Source organism: Vespula pensylvanica, chromosome 17 (assembly GCF_014466175.1).
Source record: "Vespula pensylvanica isolate Volc-1 chromosome 17, ASM1446617v1, whole genome shotgun sequence".
Lineage (NCBI taxonomy): Eukaryota > Metazoa > Arthropoda > Insecta > Hymenoptera > Vespidae > Vespula > Vespula pensylvanica.
This window is the reverse complement of record NC_057701.1, coordinates 2,557,024-2,576,431: the sequence shown is the minus strand read 5'-3', so window position 1 is coordinate 2,576,431 and position 19,408 is coordinate 2,557,024. Positions and strand designations below refer to the sequence as shown.

Below are 19,408 nucleotides of genomic sequence, written 5' to 3'. Positions count from 1 at the left end.
TCTCTCTCTCTCTCTCTCTCTCTCTCTCTCTCTCTCTCTCTCTCTCTTTAGAATCCAAAGAATGTGTGCTGGGTTTAACCGCGTGCAAACGTTCCCGATATGTATGCTAATGTTGTTCGAGCGAGTTCGAAGATCAGGGCTCGCGTGTACGATATGCAGACGAGCATGATACCCGGTTTAGAAGACTCTAAGAATATAAAGATACATGTTGAAAATATTTTTCACAGTTATATATCTCGTATTCTTTTCTATAAGAACTATATTCGTTAATCGAAATGTTAGAAAATAGTTGGAATATTTATCATCCTTTTCTATAAACATATATATATATATATATATATATATATATAATATTCTTATATTATACTATTATATTAGAATATTCTAATATATATATATATATATACATGTGTATAATGTTCTTCTTTAAATAATGACGAATATGTTCATACTTTATAACTCAATTTTTTTTATTTTCTTACGTCTACATGTGACGAAACTTTTATAAAAAGAAGTTTTTGTAAGAAGAAGGGACAAGAAATTTTCAAACAATTTAAAAATACTATTGTCCCTTTTTTCATGAGGTTTCTTTAGGCTGTTTTTCTCTTTAAAGATAAAGTACATAGATGTGGAACGTTCATAGCACTGTTCTGTATAAACGAACTTTTTAATTTATATTATACTAATAATAAGTATAAGTGTAATGATAAAAAGGATTGATAATTAGTGTATCTATGATATATAATGAAAATTAATTTGACTTAAGAACAAAATGAAACGTAATGATAAATTGTTACATTAAATAATATCTGATCGATTTTATATGTCGATGATATAAGCTCGTTGGTTCTTTATTTTTTTTTTTTTTCTTTTTTTTTATACAATTGTTATTGTAATTTTTTATTATTTATATTTTTTAATTTTATTTTTTAATTTAATATATTGTAATTTTTTTGTCATTTCATTAAGTTAATATAATATTTATTTCATATAAATTTGATTCTTTTTTTCAGGTGTCCGAGATCTCTACAAAAAAAGAATAAAGAAAATGAACACATTTTGGAAGAATTCAAAAATTCTTGGGGAAAAGAAAAATACAGAAAGAAGACAGAATTTAGCGATTACAAAAGAAAATCATATTTTCCTTTTTTTGGGGAGAAAAAGAAAAAGGAAGAAGAAATAAGGTACTTGAGCCATCCACTTTGTATTCTATTACCCTAACACCATAACCATCACCACCATCGCCATCACCACCACCACCACCACCACCACCACCACCACTAGTCACTAAATCATTCGAGAAAATCCAAGAAAAAAGGGGAGATAGCTTAATCGGCTCCGAAGTCGATTCTTGACCAAAAACTTGTTCCTTCGGAGAATATCTCTTATTCTCTGTCCTCAACTAAAAAGCAAAAAAAAAAAAAAAAGAGAAAAAGTAAAGAAGGAAAGAAAAAAAAAAGAAACAGTGAGAAGAAGAGTAAAAAGAAAAAAAAAAAGAACGAATCTTTAATAGCAGGCTAACCAAATCCTGATATATATACACATCTATATACGTATATATAAATATAAATAAATAAATATATATATATATATATATACACAAGGTGGATCAAAAGTTTCTATATAAGTCAAAACATTTCCATATGGAACAAACTGGATAATTATAATAATCGTTTTACTCTTTTTCCAAGTTAACTTTGTCTATTCTTTTTCCTTTTTCTTTCCCTTCTTCTTCTTCTTCTTTTTTTTTTTTTAATAAAATAAAATTACAACAAGCTGACTTTAATTAATTGCACAATCGTAAGCTCGATTGCTACGAATCCGAATGTAGATCTTGGAAAAGGGCGTGACGATTGTTTTTTAAAGATGACCTATAAACTTTTGACTCACCCTGTATACACAATATACGTATAACGAACTTAGCACAGGGAAAGATTCCGAACGAGCTTCCTCCTACGTGTTTCGCAGGTGACTTACCTGGAAGTCCAATTAAGTGTGATTCCGAGATACAAGTTGTATGGGGAAGAGAACGAGCGTGAGCGTTTTGTGCTGGACATACACGATTGAAAGAGGGAGAAAGAGTGAGAAAAGGATAGAGAGAAAAAGAAGAGACAACAAGAGAAAGAGAGAGAGAGAGAGAGAGAGAGAGAGAGAGAGAGAGAGAGAGAGAGAGAGATAATGATAGTGAAAATTGGCTTAGTCATCAACATATTATGGAATATTACGAGACATTAACGGTATATTACTGTAGAAGCTCTCTCTCTCTCTCTCTCTCTCTCTCTTTCTGCTTATATATGTATGTATGTATGTATGCATGTATGTATGTATGTATATATTGTATATATCTCTCTGTTTCTCTCTCTTGTTCTTTCTATCTCTCTCTCTCTTTCTCTTCCTTCTTCGTGTAGGTCACGCTCATGAATCATACCCCTACCTTTACCTCGTACGAGTCCCTGACTTCCAGGAACAACACGTTCATGTAAATACACCCACGGATCCTTTGCGTCATACGCTTTACAATTGGAATATCCTACCGAGCTATACATATATATTAGTTTACAAGTACTACTACTACTATTAGTACTACTACTGCTGTTACTACTACTACTACTACTACTACTACTACTACCACTACTAGTACTACTACTAGTACTACTACTAGTACTACTAGTAGTAGTAGTAGTACGTGCTGCTGCTGTTACTATTGCTACTTTACGCGTTCGTTCGACCTCGCTACCCCCACACTCAAGGTCAACGATCGGATGATTACATAGTATTATCCGAGTTAGAGCTAAACGTATTGTAAACTTTTATAGTATGTTGTTTAATGTGTCTATAGTTGATATTGAGAATTGACTTGTTGCTGCTCCTGGTCAACATTTGGATAGAATCTTTTTTCTGTTTCTTTTTTTATTGTTATTATTTTTTTTTTCCTTTTTGGTATTAAATTTCAACACTTTGGGAAAGTTTGTGTTAGTAGTTATTGGAAGGGATTAATATGATCAGAGAATTTATTGTTAATAATTTATATTCGAAGATTTTCTTTTGATCTTTTGATTATAAGTTTTTGATTACATTTAGAATAGTATCATTATGTTATCAGTATTAGTTACAATCGCAATTATAGTTATAATTTATAATTATAATATTAGTTATCAGAGTATATAGTATGAAAAGTAATTATATTGTAAGTTATAATATTATAATTACATTATAATATTATAACTTATAATTTTTGTAGATATAAAAAAGAAAAGAATTGGATTATACAGAGCTTTAAAATATGATAACAATAGTAGACAATATTCTTCTCTTTTTCTATTTCTTTATTTTATTAATTTCTATTATTTGTAACATATATTACCTATCGTATTGTTCAATGTTAAAAAGTATAAAAGTTAGTGTTATATTTGTCAACTGAACTTTCCCACGTGTTGGAGCAATGTCGAGCCTTGACCGAATATTATTTGATGATCGCAACCCACGATTTTATGTGTATAGATTCACTATATATATCACGATAATAAGTATATATGTAGGTTGTATTACTGTCCGAGGATCGTTAGATCGAGGTGTAGCCTTCATTGCGCGCGTTGATAACATTCCCTTATTGAACTAGAATGATCCTAAAATCAATTGAGAATCGATCTTTTTTATCTGGAATATTTTTTACAATCTCTTTTCTGTTTCTTTTTCTTTTTTTCTTTCTTTTTATTTTCTTCGAGTTCTTTCAATAATCACTTCTTAATTACATTAATTAAATATTATAAATGAATATTTGTTTTATATTTAAACATTATTTTTGGCTTATCGTTAAAAGAATCTTTGTTATTATACGTGATATCTAAGATATATATTTTATTTATATTTAATATAATTGTTCAATACTTTAATGAGCTACTATATACAAAGTACAATGATCAGAACTACAATGATTAAATAGTAGATAAAAATCTTCAAAAAGATGTGAACAAAAGAAGCATAATCTAAATAATATAATCATTCTCAAAACTGTATCACACAGTAAAGTATTGGAATTTATCAAGCGTGAAAGCTCGTTTTAAAAGAGAAAAAAGGAATCTCATTCCACATGCATCTAAGAAGAAAAAATAATCTGGAGAAAAGTATTTCGAGAAGAAAAGAAAAAAGCTAAAAAAAAAGAGAGAGAGAGAGAGAGAGAGAGAAAGAAAGAAGAAAACAAGAAAACAAGAGAAAAGAGGACAAAAAAGGAATTGAAAATAGGATAAAAAAGGAGGAGAAAAGGGAAAACAAAAGGAAAAAGAAAAGAAAGAAAGAAACGCATTTAGTAGTCTCCTCGACTAAAAAAAAAAAAAAAAAGAAGAAAAAAAGAAAAAGAAAAAGAAAGAAAAAGAAAAAAAATAATCACCAACTTTTTCGTCCACTTTACATTACTTAACGTTTTCAGGGATGGCCTTATGAAAAAAGTGCTTGGAAAACGGACAAGACGATTTCTTTGAGATTAGACGACGACGACGACGACGACGACGTTGACGACGTTAACGTCGACATCGACGATGAAGACTACGATGAAGACTCCGACGAGCAATAATCTGAAGCTGTTTCTCTAAGAAATGCACCCTCTCCCTCCCCTCGTTCTCCTTTTACCCCTTAAACGACCCTCTCTCCCAAAAGAAGAGGGCAGAGAAAGAAAAAAAGAAGAAGGAGAAGAAAAAAAGGAAGAAGCTTTCTATCGTGTTCCTTTTTTCGACTCGTTTGCCTATATCATAGTAATAACGAGCAAGTTCCTGGAGAGAGCATAAGTGTGATAAAAAGATAAAAGCATGCTTGATAAAAACGTATTGCTTCCTTGGAATGTTAAAAAGAAAAAGAAAGATGGAAAATGTGTACATATGTGATACGTGCAAGTTTAATAGGCTGTTTTTCTTTTTCCCTGTCTTTCTTTTTGTCTTTCTCACATTTTACTCTTATGACAATGATGAGTAGAGGATAAACGAAGACAGAGATAGAGACTGCTCTTACGTGAAAAACGAGAAATTATGCCGACGATAAAGAATATAGGATAAACGAAGAGAAAAGAGGACTAGGTATGATCTATATTCGTTTATTTATTTATTATTAAACAAAAAAAAAAAAAAGAAAGAGAGAAAAAAATATATATATATGTTTATAATCAAGACAATGTTTATAATCTCTATTTCTTTTTCTTTTTTTTCAGATATATCACATCAAGATTTAAAATAGTAATTTATTTGTCCATCTTATTCGATTGTCTTTAACGAAATAATTTCTTACATATGTTACTTCTTACATAAAGGATAAACAAAGAAAGAGTTAGATATATTGCTCTTATGTAAAAAGCATATGGAACTTTCTCTCTCTCTTACCTTTACTGACAACAATGAACGCAGGATAAATGAGAAGAGAAAGAGAGAGATAGATATAAACTATTTCTATATGTGAAGCATCCGGAACTTTCTCTCTTTTTTTCTCTTTTGATCCTCTACTGGATCCTCTTGGTAAGTACAGTATAGTGGTCAGTGAGTTATGACATATTTGTGGTCGAGAAGGCCCTCTTTTGCTCCTTCGAGGCGTCCTCCAGGACGTGTGAGACCCTTCATATAGATACATACAAACACACATGTATACATACATACATACACACACACATATATATATATATATTGTTAGATACTTATAGGCTTGGAAAGTCTTGTGCACCCACGTAGGTAACATGTATAATGTCGTGAGCTCGCATTCCTGACGTCTTCCTTGAACATGTTACTGGTGCATCATATATATATATATATATATATATATATATATATATATATATGTAGGTATGTATCTATCTACAGGTATCTCTCTAGTTAGGTTGGTTGGTTGGTTGGTTGGTAGCTGCTGGCAAGCGTGTCTCACCGTTCAACGAAGTTGTTGCTACTGCTACGATGTGGAAGCACGACGACGGCTTCAGGGAAGAGATTAGGTCTTGTCGCTTGTCAGCGCCCTCGTATATGTGTGTATGTATATACATAAACACGCCGGACGTTGTCAATGCAATGCGTTCGTCCAAACGGACGAGGTGAAGCTTGGGGTGTCTAAATTAAATTCTTACTCCCTCAAATTATCTCTATTTTATATATATATATATATATATATATATATATTTGTATGTATGTGTGTGTATGTAAGTATGTGTGACTTTTTAAATCAGGTCCATGTTGTAACTTGTATCATTTTTTGTATTCATTTTTTGTTTAGGTAGATTTTAAGATTCCTGGTTGTTTTTTTTCTTTTTCTTTTTTTTTTTTTTAATCAAGTACGATTGGATGTAATTTATTTGTTTATTTGTTTGTTTGTTTGATTATTTCAATTTTGTACATATATTAAGGGATTGTGAATGCATTATATGTTAAATCTTGTAAGGATGCAACTATTAATTTTTTTATTTATTTATTTATGTGCGTTCGTTTTTTCAGAGATAAATCTTATATTATTATATTAATATCATAAGAGGCTTATATATTACATTCTATTGAGTGTAATTATTTATATCGTTATTTATTTATTTATTTATGAAGGGTATTTAATTGAAGAAAATATTCATAAGTTGTATCTTTCTTTTTTTCTTTCAGATAAACTTATAATACATTAAGACTATAAAGATTATTAAAGTGTAAGATTAAAATTAATACAAAAATAATATAATTTACATTTCCATATATTTTCTTGCAGATGAAAACGAGTCTAATCACATACGATCGTACAATAGATCTATTCGAACAAAAGTATTAATCAACAAAAGAAATATTAATCGTTTCATTCCAGTTATATCTTATTAAGATTGAATACATGGAAAGTAAAAAAACAATGAGGTTAAATATACAAAAAGGTCGTGTTAATTAAACTCGATAATTTCGAGAAAATATTCAGACGGAGTAAGCTTTAAGTGCATACATGAACGTTCCTAAAATGTTCAAATTGAAGTCGAAGGTCTATTATGTGGATTCACGGATATGACTCAAGTTTAACGCAAGTATTAAACGCTTAATCGGTTCTAACGAAGAACGGGTTATCTACTGGTAAGCCCATTCGATTTACCCTTCAACTCTTCCTAGGATTCCTATTTGATCCAAGTACTTTTTAATTCTTTCAAAAATTACATCGCGATTCAAGTACAGGGTGGGTCAAAAGTTCCTCAAGAATGTCCAAAATCGATTATTCCTTTTTTCCTGACTTTGTAGAATAATTTCTTTCTTTTTCATTTTCTTATTACAAATTATAGCAAGTCTGCAAAGTTGGATTGATTCTTTTCTCCTTCCTTTTTTTTTTCTTTTTTTTTTTTTTTTAACTATTTTTTCTATCTCCTATACTTTGTCGGTTCGTTGAAAAATAATTAATTACTTTGTATTTCGATAAATCTCTCTAATTAATTGCAAAAAAAAAAATTTCTAATCATAAAAAATTTCTAATCATATCTCTAAAAGACCTCTCGCATTTCTCTTTTGTTATAGATCGAACGTTAGCGCGTTCTTGTTTTCTAATGTATTTTCCACGTATTTTAACGACGAGAGTATCACGTATGAGTGTCACGCAAAGCTCTTTTTCTTTCTACGAAAAACGAATAAAAAACGAACGAAGGAGGAAAAGAAAAAAAAAAAAAAAGAAATAGAAAAAAGAAGGAAAAGAAAGAATGAAAGGAGGAAAGAAAAATGAACGAACAAGAGGGTGGTTCTCGTAAAATTGTAGTAGTGTCGATGGTGGATAGAATTGATACGATGGTGGTGTTTGTGGTGGTGGTGATGTTGATGGTGGTGACAGCAGGGTCGTTCCGTGTACATACGTTATAAAGTGAAAGCAACAAGCACCGTTCGAGTTCTTCGAAATCGATCGGTAATTTCCGGGGAGAGGTGACTTCACTCAGGGATTCCATCGAAGTCACGCTTTCTCGTTTCGTTTAATATACATGTGTATAATGTACACGTGTGTAAGTATATAATCCCACGATATAAAGTGACGAAGAAATATCAAAGTACTTTTCTACGTAAATGTTCACGTAAGTATGTACATAAATATGTATTTATGTACATTAAAAAAAAGTTGCTTTATATCTTGAAATTCTAAATCTTTTGGATTAAAGAGAAAGATAATGGGTCCAAGTTGTAATGATTCAATCAATATTCAACATTTTTTTTTTTTTTAATGTTCATTGCTATTGATCGATTAAATAATTTTGATTTTATCCAAGACATTTTTATATTTTCATTTGTTGAATTTGTAGAATTGGAATGATCAGATATTACATTATGTATCATCGTATGATTGGAAAGATGTTATTTTTATATGTATTTTTATATTTGTTTTGTTTAATCGTTATTCTGTTCTTTTCAAATGGATAACTTGTATCTGATTATACGTTTAACAAATTAAACAAAATAATATATATGTAAATAATATTAATAATATTTCTATAATCTTAATCAAAAATAACGTAATAATAATAAAATAATAATGATAATAGTAAAAAAGGGGAAGATAAAAGAACATTTTTTTTTTTTTTTTATTTCAAAACACATATATATAAGTGTAATAATAAACGAGCCTTTAACTCTATGCAAAAGTATAAATATAATTTTCAATTTAGTATTCAGTTTCTTTTTTTTATTTTCAATTTAATCATAATTATAATAATAGTAATAATAATAATAATAATAATTTTAATAATAGATATTAAAAACATGGCAATGTATTTTGTCTTTCAGAAAAACCTGAAGGAAAAGGCTGGACTACGACTTTATGGGATTCGTTATCACCGGAAGGAACGTTAACTAGAACACTAATAAGAATATCTAAAACAGAAGCTTGAGAGAGTAGAGATTGGAATAATCAGAGGTCAAATGTCAACGCGGATGTGTAATTCCCCCTTCCGTATTGACACGGTGGAGTTACACGGTAAAATGTACAAGGGTTGTAAGTACGACGAAACTCATTATAAAGGATCTCTTGTATCTAATCATTCTAATCATCGAGCTTTCCTTATTTAATTATCCTCAATGTGAATTCAAATCGTTATTAATGAATATATGAAAAATTTATTTTAATCTTCTAAATTTAACTCATCGTTAATTAAAAACTTTATATTTTCAACGAGAAAGTGAAATTTCATTGAAAAGATTTCAAAGCGTACGATGATTTTTAACAATTTTTAAAAACGAGATTATAATTGAAAAAAAATTAATAATTATTAATAAAGTGAAAAAATTAAAATTAATAATTTAGTTTTGCAAAAAAGAAAATTATAAAATAAGTGACGTGTATATATATATATATATATATATATATATATATATATATAAAAGAGAAACAAAAAAGTAAAAGAAAAACCAATAGAAATAAACGATTGAATTAATCATTAAAGTACAACATACAAAGTCTTTAATATACATATTCTTGTACGATTCGTTTCAGAGAACTTTACACTTTCTGTAGTTATGAGGACTTTTAAATCACGTACAAGTGTCCTCTTCTTTTGAAGAAACAAAGAAAGAAAAAAAGGAAGAAATAGAGAAAACAAAAAAGAAACAAGAAAGAAAGAAATAAAGTGCGAGTTGAGGGATGTCAACTAAGAGAAGGGTAAACACAACAACAAAAAAAAAAAAGAGAGAGAGAGAGAGAGAGAGAGAGAGAAAGAGAGACAAGAAAGAAGAGGAAAAAAAGAAACACTTAAAAAAAAGGGTAGGAAACGAAGTACGTCCTAGGACAGATGAAGAAAGCTCCCACTACTGTACATATCGGTGTTATGGACCCATGGCGGCGCGTCATCTACACTTGTGAACGACGACGACGACGACGTGCCGGTAAGTGGAGAGTTAATTCTCCGGCTCGGAGTCACGAAACGGTACGAAGTAGCACGAGAGAGTCAGTTGTAAAAGAGAACGAAGATTCACATTCGCGTCTCGCGAAGAATCCTGCCCTGGGGGCTCCTACCGCACAAATCCTTTACCCATCTCCTCTTCCTCCTTCTCCTTCTCATTATTTTCGTCTAGCCCAAAAGCTATCTCTCGATTATTATTATCTCAACGTAAACTTTAAATCATCCGATCGAATTTCATTCTTTCTATTTTTAAATAATGAAATCAGATTTCATTCGTTCATTCTTTTAAATAATTCAATTCAATTTCATCATGTCTACGTTTAAATAATGAAATCAAATTCGTTCACAATTCGTTCATCCTTGAAATAATTCAATTCAATTTCATTCTTTTATCGGACGTAACCCTACATCGATTATTATTTATTTATTCGAGAACATGTCTTGCAGTTTGTTCGCATTTTTTTTTTTTTTTTTTTTATATCGTTCTCTCTCTCTCTTTTTTTTTTTTTTTTTTTTAGGTTAGCTAACAAAATGTTATCATAAGAGACCCAATCTTTTAAGGGTTACTACGTTTTTCATTCATTCGATAATCATAATTTAATATTCGTAAGTGTTTGTCTATATTCTGATGTTTCTATTGTTTCTTTCTTTTTTCTTTTTTTTTTTTTTTTTGTAGGTTAGTGAAGATGGAAACAACGCCATTTTTAAAGAATCACTAAATTATCATTCATTGAGATAGGAAGATAGTAAATACATACCTTTTTAAAGGATATCTATTAGAATTGGTAATCTTGATGAGTAAATAAATATCTAAGTGACAATGAAATTCTTTGCACTCTAACGTTTCTATTATTTTCTCGATTAGATAAGCAGTAGAAGATGAATTATAAGGACGCCATTAATCGAAAACACAATGCAACATAGTCAATCATATTCTTTTTCTTTTTTTTTTACTTTTTCATTCTTTTTTTTTTTTTTTTTTTTTTTTTTATAAAAAAGCTATTGGAACTTGTTCAACGTTTGCAAGTAAGTAAAAATGTTTTCGATTAAATCCGGAATGAGAAAATGAACATAAAATTCATTACACTCTGTCGTTTATCTTTTTCTTTTCTTTCTTTTTTTTAATTATATTCTTATTTATATATAGGCCAGCAAAGAAGATAAATTATAAAAGACAGGCATTCTAGATAAACTATTGTAATTTGTGAAAACGTTTGTAGTAAGTACGATAAATAAGTATCCTTGATATTTCATCAAAATGACATATCCTTTTATATGTTCTAACGTTTCTATTATAACTTTCTATAGATTATCAAAGAAGATAGTTCACAAAGGAAAGTTATTTCGTAACGAGAATAATCAAATTTACAATCCAACATAAAGGAATGAATTTATCTTCGGACTAAAAAAAAAAAAAAAAGGGAAAAACAAACTATTAGAATTTATCAAGGAAGAAAAAAGAAGATTGCATTCTTCGAGTAAATTAATATCATCGATTAAATCGGACTGTCGTTCTTAAGCACACGTATGCGACACACATATCCATTATATCCTCACTTTATTGGATTATATCAAAGAGGAAATCGATTACAAAAGGCTTACATTTTGTAAGGACTTAAGAATGCAGTGGAAAGATTTACCGTGAATTACGGTATCGAAGAACAAGAAGAGGAAGATGAGGTGGGGAGAGGGGGAAGAGAAAGCGGAATGAGAGCAAGAAGTCGAAGACATAATAATCGGTAGCCTTTGCACAGCCTTTTCTGTCTTAAAGAAGAAAAAGAAGAAGAAGAAAAAGAAGAAGAAGAAGAAGAAGAAGAAGAAGAAGAAGTAGAAGAAGAAGAAAACGATGAAAAAGTAGATGAAGAAGAAGAAGAAGAAGTAGATGAAGATGAAGAAGAAGAAGAAGAAGAAGAAGAAGAAGAAGAAGAAGAAGAAGTAGATGAAGAAGAAGTAGAAGAAGAAGAAGAAGAAGAAGATGAAGAAATAAATGAAGAAAGAGTAAATAAAAAAGAATGAAGAAGACGAAGAAATAAATGAAAAAAAAGTAGATGAAGAAGAAGAAGAAGAAGAAGTAGACGAAGAACAAGAAGATGAAGAAATAAATGAAAAATAGTAAATAAAAAAGAATGAAGAAGACGAAGAAATAAATGAAAAAAAAGTAGATGAAGAAGAAGAAGAAGAAGACGACGAAAGGGATGAAAGGAAGAATGAAGAAGATGAAGAAGTAGATGAAGAAGAACGAAGAAGACGGAGAAGTAGATGAAGAAGAATGTAAAAGACGAAGAAGTAGATGAAGAAGAACGTAGAAGACGAAGAAATAAATGAAAAAGAAGTAGAAAAAGAAGAAGAAGAAGAAGAAGAAGAAGACGTAGTGGTATAATAGATGAAAGGAAAAGAAAAATTTGAAGATATCGTCGTCATCGTCTTCATCGTTGTCTTCATCGTGCTCATTGTCATCATTATCGTCGTCTTCATCGTTTTCATAGTTTTCATCGTTGTCTTCATGGTCTTCATCGTCGTCATCGTCGTCGTCGTCGTCGTAGGTAACGTTGAGGACAGTAGTGTGGTGGTAGTGGTGTGGTGGTGGTGTGATGGTGGCGGTGGCGGTGGTGGTGGTGGTGGTGGTGGTGGTGGTGGTGGTGCTGGTGGTGGTGGTGGTGGTGATGGTGGCGGCGGCGGCAGCGGCGCCGGCAAGAGTTTTGTAGCGGCAGAGGCGGGAGCCCAATGAGGATATATACATGCACACGCAATACAGCACACAGTCGACAGCCGGCAGTCGTAGGAAACGGGCCGTGCTCTCCTTCCTCCTCCGTCCTCTGAGGTAGTGAGGAAGAGAGAAAGGAAAAGAAGAGAGATATAAAGAGAGAGACAGAAAGAGAAAGAGAAAAAGAGTAGTAGTAATACTTGTCTCTCGAACGTATCGAAGAGTTTAGCCGGTCTCGCGTCTTATTGTCGTTTTCTTCCATCGAGGAAGAAGCTGAGATCGCGTGCGAGATATACATCATAGAAAGTAAAAGAGAACGAGAGAAAAAAGAAAATATATATATATATATATACATGTATGTATATATATTATATATATATGTACAATACGTATATATAAAAGGAAGATTTCATTGTGAAAAGAAGTATAATAATCGTCTTCGAAGATATTCCGACACAAGATTTTCGTCGATCATTTTACATCTATCGTTTGCTATTCTTTTGACTTTCTTTTTTCTTTTTCCCATCCTTGTTTTTACCTTTCGATTTTGTTATCTTTATCTTTTAATTAATCATGAACGTTTTGGTGTCGTCCGTGTTGTACACCTCTCGTGGCAAACCACGAGAGTTAGGGTACAAGATAAACGATCGAATTTCTACGAAGGATTATCATCGTTGCAGAAGAAGATAAGGAAAAGGGAAATTGTTTTACCTGTTTGATATAACAGGAACGTTGAACGTTACGTTTAACTTATTCGATCCTTTTCTATTTTGCTTTGATTCCCCGTTTCTTTCTTTCTTTCTTTCTTTCTTTTCGTTCTTTTTCTTTTTCTTTTCTTTCTCTCTTCCATTCTATTTTTCTTCCTCTTCTTCTTCTACTCTATTTTTCAACGAGAGTTTTAGAAGTGCGACACTCTCGATTTTTCGAAGGGTTGGTGTGTTGTGTGTGATTATTATATAAAGTTTGCTGCGTTTGTGGTGAGCAATCGTTGCCACCGCCGCTGCTACGACATAGACGGAGTTAGGAAGAAAGTGAAAAGAACGTGTGTCAAGATAAAACGTAACGTTTGAAGCAATCGAAAGACTTAAAAAAAAAAATATATATATATATATATATATATATAGAGAGAGAGAGAGAGAGAGATCGAGATAGAGATAGAGAAGAAGTGTCTTGATCGTTCTAGATCAAAGGAACGATCGAAATAAGCAAAAAAAAAAAGAAAGGAAAAGAAAAAAAAAGAAAAGAAAAAAGGGGGAGTGCGAAGATCCGCGTAGAACCGCGTTGAGTTCTCTCTTTGCAGAGAGCAGCCGAGTGAATTAAGGCCCGGACAGGCCACGAGCTCGCGTTCCTGGCTATGGGCAAGCTCTCAATAATCATTCGAAGTGGTACTCGTGAAAACGACCGAGAAGAGCCGGCAAAGCAAGAGCAACAACAGCAAAATCAACAACAGCAAAGCCAATACCAATACCAATACCAATATCAGCAACACCAAAAGCAACATAATCAACAATATAATCGGTACCAAAAGGATAAACAAAGTTCTTGTCGTAATAACACCAAAGTTATCATATCATGCTGTGCCGACTCTTCTTCAGCTGCTAATAGTAGCTTGCTTGATGTTTGCGAAGAAGTTGGAAAGGTGAGATCCGGTACTCGAGGACAACCACCACTACCACGTGCTGTTTATTCTCCAAAGACCGACGACCATCGTAACGAGACCACAACCTCTTTATTTTCCTCATTTTCCTTTTGTGCTACGATAGAAAACGATAATAGTGTTGCTAATAGAGAACGCAAAGAACTGGGTGAGGTGTTTCTCGGTGGTGAAAACTTTAGAAAAATTTCTTCTTCGTCTTCGTCGTCTTCGTCCTCCATTTCTTTATCAAGGAAATCAACAAGAATTTTATCTGGAAGTATTATCCTTGCTCTACTCGTGATGAGCGTTTTGTACGAGCCTACACTTGGTGTACCAGCACCAGCAGCATCATCTTCTTCTTCTTCTTCTTCTTCTTCTTCTTCCTCCTCTTCCTCCTCGTCTTCTTCTTCTTCTTCTTCTTCTTCATCATCATCATCATCTTCTTCATCTTCTTATGAGCTTCAACAGCAGGTGGAAACCAACTTGAGATTCCACGAATTCGAAGAGAACTACGAGGATGAGGTATACGAGCCAACGGCTACGGCTACGCCAACTAGTGCTGGTCATTCTTCGAGGAACGTGCTCGGCGACGAAGAGCTCGAAATTATCAGAAGGAGCATCGTTGAAAGCCTCGGGCTTCAGAGGATACCCGATCCTTCTAAGGTAGGCCTCTTCTCTTTGGCACCCTGTACTGTACTGTGTTTCATATATATGAGATAAGAATTATCTCTTATGTATTTTCGCGCGCTTTATTGACTCGTTCGAGAATCTTATTTTTTAATCCTTTTTTTTTTTTTTTTTCTTGTCTTCATTCTATCTTTTATAGTTGCATATATATATATATATATAAATATATATATGGAGTATCATTCAACGCGTTGTTATAAGGTTAATAATGTTTTTTGTAGTTGTGTGCATATATATATATATATATATATATATATGCAATATGATAAAACACGTTGTTATAAATTTAACAATTTCTTTATATATGTATATATATATATTGTATATTATATATTATATATGAAGTATGATAAAACATTTTCTTATAAGTTTAATCATTTTTTTTTTTGTAGTTGAATTTTATAGTATGGATTATGATAAAGCGCGTTGTTAGAAATTGAACAATTCTTTCGTTCGATTGATTTATTAAATAATTTACGATTATATAAAAACAATTTCTTTTTTTTTTCTCTCGTTAAATAAGTGATCTTATTTTTATTAATATCTTTTTATTCTTGCTATATACATGTATATAGAGGATGACAAACGTTTTAGATTTTTAACGATTGATTTGTTAGATAGATTTCTTGACAATTTTTCTTTATAGAAAATTATTAGCTAGAAATCTCGTATTTTCTCGCGTTTTATAGAATTACTCGAGAATTTTAAGATTGATTCTCATAAATGAGTATCTCATTAACAAAATAATAATATCTTCTTTAACTCGTAAAACGGCATATTCGTAAAAATCTTCTCGATGATAAATATTAATATATCCTTTTAACGAACTAAGATAATCATAAAGTTAAGAACTATTAATACGATCAACGATGATGCTCATTATCAACTTCAAACTTAATAGAACACATATATACACATAACCAATCTCTAATATCTACAATGAAACCAAAAAAAAAAAAAAAAAAAAAAAGAAAAAGCAAAAAGAATTAAAAAAAAAAAAAAAAACATTGTGATAATGTTAAACATACGATCATTGCGTGATAATCGTTGCATCTCGTGTTGTTGGGAACCTCTAGAATTTTCAATAACAACGAAACATTAAAAAAAGAAAAAAAAAAGAAAAAAGAAAAGAACTTGTGTTTCAAAAAAGATATTATCGGGTTATTAGCGATTAGAAGTGGAAACCTACGCGATTTGAAAGTTATATGAGTCGGGATTTATCTCGATGAGGATAGAAACACACACACACGTATATTTGTATATATGTGTATATAGACACCTACACAGTTTCTCTCTCTCTCTCTCTTTTTCACACACACATACAGAGAGAGAGAGAGAGAGAGAGAGAGAGAGAGAGAGAGAGAGAGAGAGAGAGAGAGAGAAAGAGCAAGAAGTATATAACATCGGTTTCTCTCTTCTCATTTATTCTTATTTTCACCATATACCATTACTACATCTAATAGGATATATACACCATAACATAAACGTAACTCGATAGAAAAAGAGAGAAAGAGAGAAGAAGGTAACGGTATAATTGATTGATCCAATCCGCACAAGAAGAGATTATTAATAATATTTTTCTAAAGTAGACCTACCACATTGGCACGAGCTCTTTTAGATTTTTAAATACCGATAATAATAATAATAATAATAATAATAATAATAATGATAATGATGATTATGATGATGATGATGATGATGATAGTAATAATGATGATGATAATGATAATGATGATGATGATGATATTGGTTTCGGATGTTATCGAGAGATCCTTTGTGTTAAAAAATACAAGAGATCAACTGATTGATTGATTACTCTGTTGTTTAGTTACTTGGAATATACACAGTCGAATTGGATCAACTCTGCTATGTATATCAGAGACTCTCTCTTTCTCTTTCTCTTTCTATAAACGTTTAGGGATATTTTCATACTCTCGAGTTATTTATGATCGTCATCGTTTGATAAAAGATAATAAAAGAGAGAATGAATAAAAGAAAGGAGGAAAGAAAGAAAGAAAGAAAGCAAAGAGAGAGAGAGAGAGAGAGAGAGAGAGAGAGAGAGAGAGAGAGAGAGAGAGAGAGAGAGAGAGAGAGGACAAATGAGCTTTGACGATTATGATAAAATTGATCTAACTCATAAATATATATACATTACTTTTTTCTTTTCTTTTTTTTCTTTTTTTTGAGGGAGATAGATTTTTGGTGGGTGATACGAGGATTGTGAATTATTGAGATGAAATTATTTTTCTATAATCAGATGTAGAAAAATGTATATAATAAATTATATAAATAATATATGTATATATTGTTATATATATGTATAATATTATAAATATATATATAGATATATATATATATAACTCTTGATAATTAATTAATTCTCTTTTACGTAATTTAAAAAAAAAGAAAAGAATCAGCTAAAAAAAATTGAAAAAAAAAAAAAAAAGAAATGTATCCGGAAAGTTTTGTCTTATTGTTAATATTCACTTTCAAAAAGAAAAGAGAAATGTTATTTTTTTTTTTTCTTTTTTTTTTTTTTTTCGATGTAACGACTACGCATATAGAAAAGTACGCAAGTGGCTGCGTATAGATATTTATTTTTGAGATAAGAAGAAAGGAGAGAAAAAGATAAACGTGAATGAATGTCTCTACGATATAATTGACAAAAAATTTTTTTAAATAGTTTGACCAACAAAAAAAGGAAAAATGTGTGCGACGGTGCGTAAAATTTTTGAGTTACAGTTGAATAATCAGTTACAGTTGTTATAATCATTCTCGATTCTCAAATTTCTTTATATTTGTCTCTGTCTCTCTAACTCTAACTTCACTTCCTCATTCTCGTCGTAATAACGACGACGCGCGACCCAAAAGAGTCCGAAAAAATTTCTCGATAAACTCATGAAAATGATTGCCTCGATGACGATAACAACCGATCTCGACGACGTTTTCTTCTTCATTCATAAACTTTACTCGAGTTCGTTGATCGAAGTTCTCGTTATCATACAGATTGAATGAAAAGAGTTAATATACATACGTACATACATGTGCATATATATATATATATATATTTATATATGTATGTATTTATTTATGTATATATATGTATGTATCTATATACATAAAGCTATCGTTTGATGACACCTGCTACTATTTTGTTTTTTATTTCTTTCTGTTTTTTTTTTTTTGTTTTTAATAATAATAATTATTATTATTATTTTCTTTCTTTCTTTTTTTAATTCAATTATTATAGATAGGTTATTAATACTGAAGTATACGTGTGTATGTGTGTGTGTGTGCAGTTTGCTGTTATTGTTGGTATAATGTAATGATTTTTTACATAACGATCGAGATAAATATTTTTACATAGTATCCAAACGTGAGAATTCTTGTATAATTTACATTGTTATTGTAGAATAATTATTAGTAATTATAGCTTGAGTTTCTTTTTTTTTATCTTTGTAACGATCTACCGTTTGCTTAAAGTTATCGTTAGTAGTATACTGTGTTTTTTACAATGTGTAATTGTTTTCATTCTTCTTTTTCTTCTTCTTTTTGTTCTTGTTCTTGTTCTTCTTCTTCTTTTTCTTCTTCTTTTCCTCTTTTTGCCTAGAAAAAGTTAAGAGATAATAAAAATGAAATAAATAACAATTTATTGCTTTTAACAATTACTTTTTCTTATATAATTACGTATGTATATACATATACATATTGATAATTTATATATATTTATGATATAATAATAATAATTGATAGTATATATATATATATATATATTAATTAATTATAATCATAAGTAAATTTTTGATTATCAATAACTAATCTTTGAGAGATGATTTCTAATTAACAATTAACAATAATTATTATTAAATATATTATCACAATATCATTAATATATTCAATTATTAACGAATAAAACTAACCATCCGATCACTTTTTATTCCCAATTCTATCTTTCTTCTTTCATCCCTTTTTCAATTCTATTCCTAAACGTAATTCTTAACAAATTAACAAAATCTTATTTTCTGTAATGTATCCAACTTTTCCATATTACATGAATATCTTACAATTTTAATATTTCATTCTTCTCTATGAAAAAACCATCGTGATATTAAATATGAAGGATAGAAAATCGCGACAGGAGTTTGAGTCTTTCGATCGACATATAGTAGTCGGGTGCATTCGAGACGTCTCGTCGAGGCCACTCGACCAATTTTATCGACAAAATGTTGACCGCGTTCCATGCGTCTATGACACGTCCCATCGCATACATACACACACACATACATAAATATATACATAAATACATACATCATATATATATATATATACATATATATATACATATATGTATGAACATCGTGCGGAGCAGGGTTCGTTGGCATCATATAAAAAACCGTTCAATGTGCTTTCGTGTTGGTATATCGTTGACAACGACGAAGAGGAGGAGGTTGAGGAGGTTGAGGAGGTTGAGGAGGTGGAGGAAGAGAGAGGACGATAGGGTGCAGTAGGGGGTAGGGGAGGGGAGGGG

The 19,408-nt window shown here is 30.8% G+C and overlaps 2 long non-coding RNA genes across 2 annotated transcripts in view; both read left to right on the top strand.

Moving 5' to 3' along the window:
- LOC122635284 overlaps positions 1-9,625 on the top strand; it is a 16,676-nt gene extending 7,051 nt beyond the window's left edge. The window contains exons 4-10 of the long non-coding RNA XR_006328623.1: positions 1,014-1,184; positions 4,427-5,066; positions 5,198-5,498; positions 6,715-7,061; positions 7,494-8,035; positions 8,742-8,949; positions 9,448-9,625. This is a non-coding gene — a long non-coding RNA (uncharacterized LOC122635284). The remainder of the gene's footprint in view (positions 1-1,013; positions 1,185-4,426; positions 5,067-5,197; positions 5,499-6,714; positions 7,062-7,493; positions 8,036-8,741; positions 8,950-9,447) is intronic.
- A 31-nt stretch (positions 9,626-9,656) lies between these two features.
- LOC122635285 lies at positions 9,657-11,285 on the top strand. Its single transcript, XR_006328624.1, has 3 exons — positions 9,657-9,836; positions 11,001-11,072; positions 11,162-11,285. It is a non-coding gene; the product is annotated as an uncharacterized LOC122635285 (long non-coding RNA).
- The last annotated feature ends 8,123 nt before the right edge of the window (positions 11,286-19,408 follow it).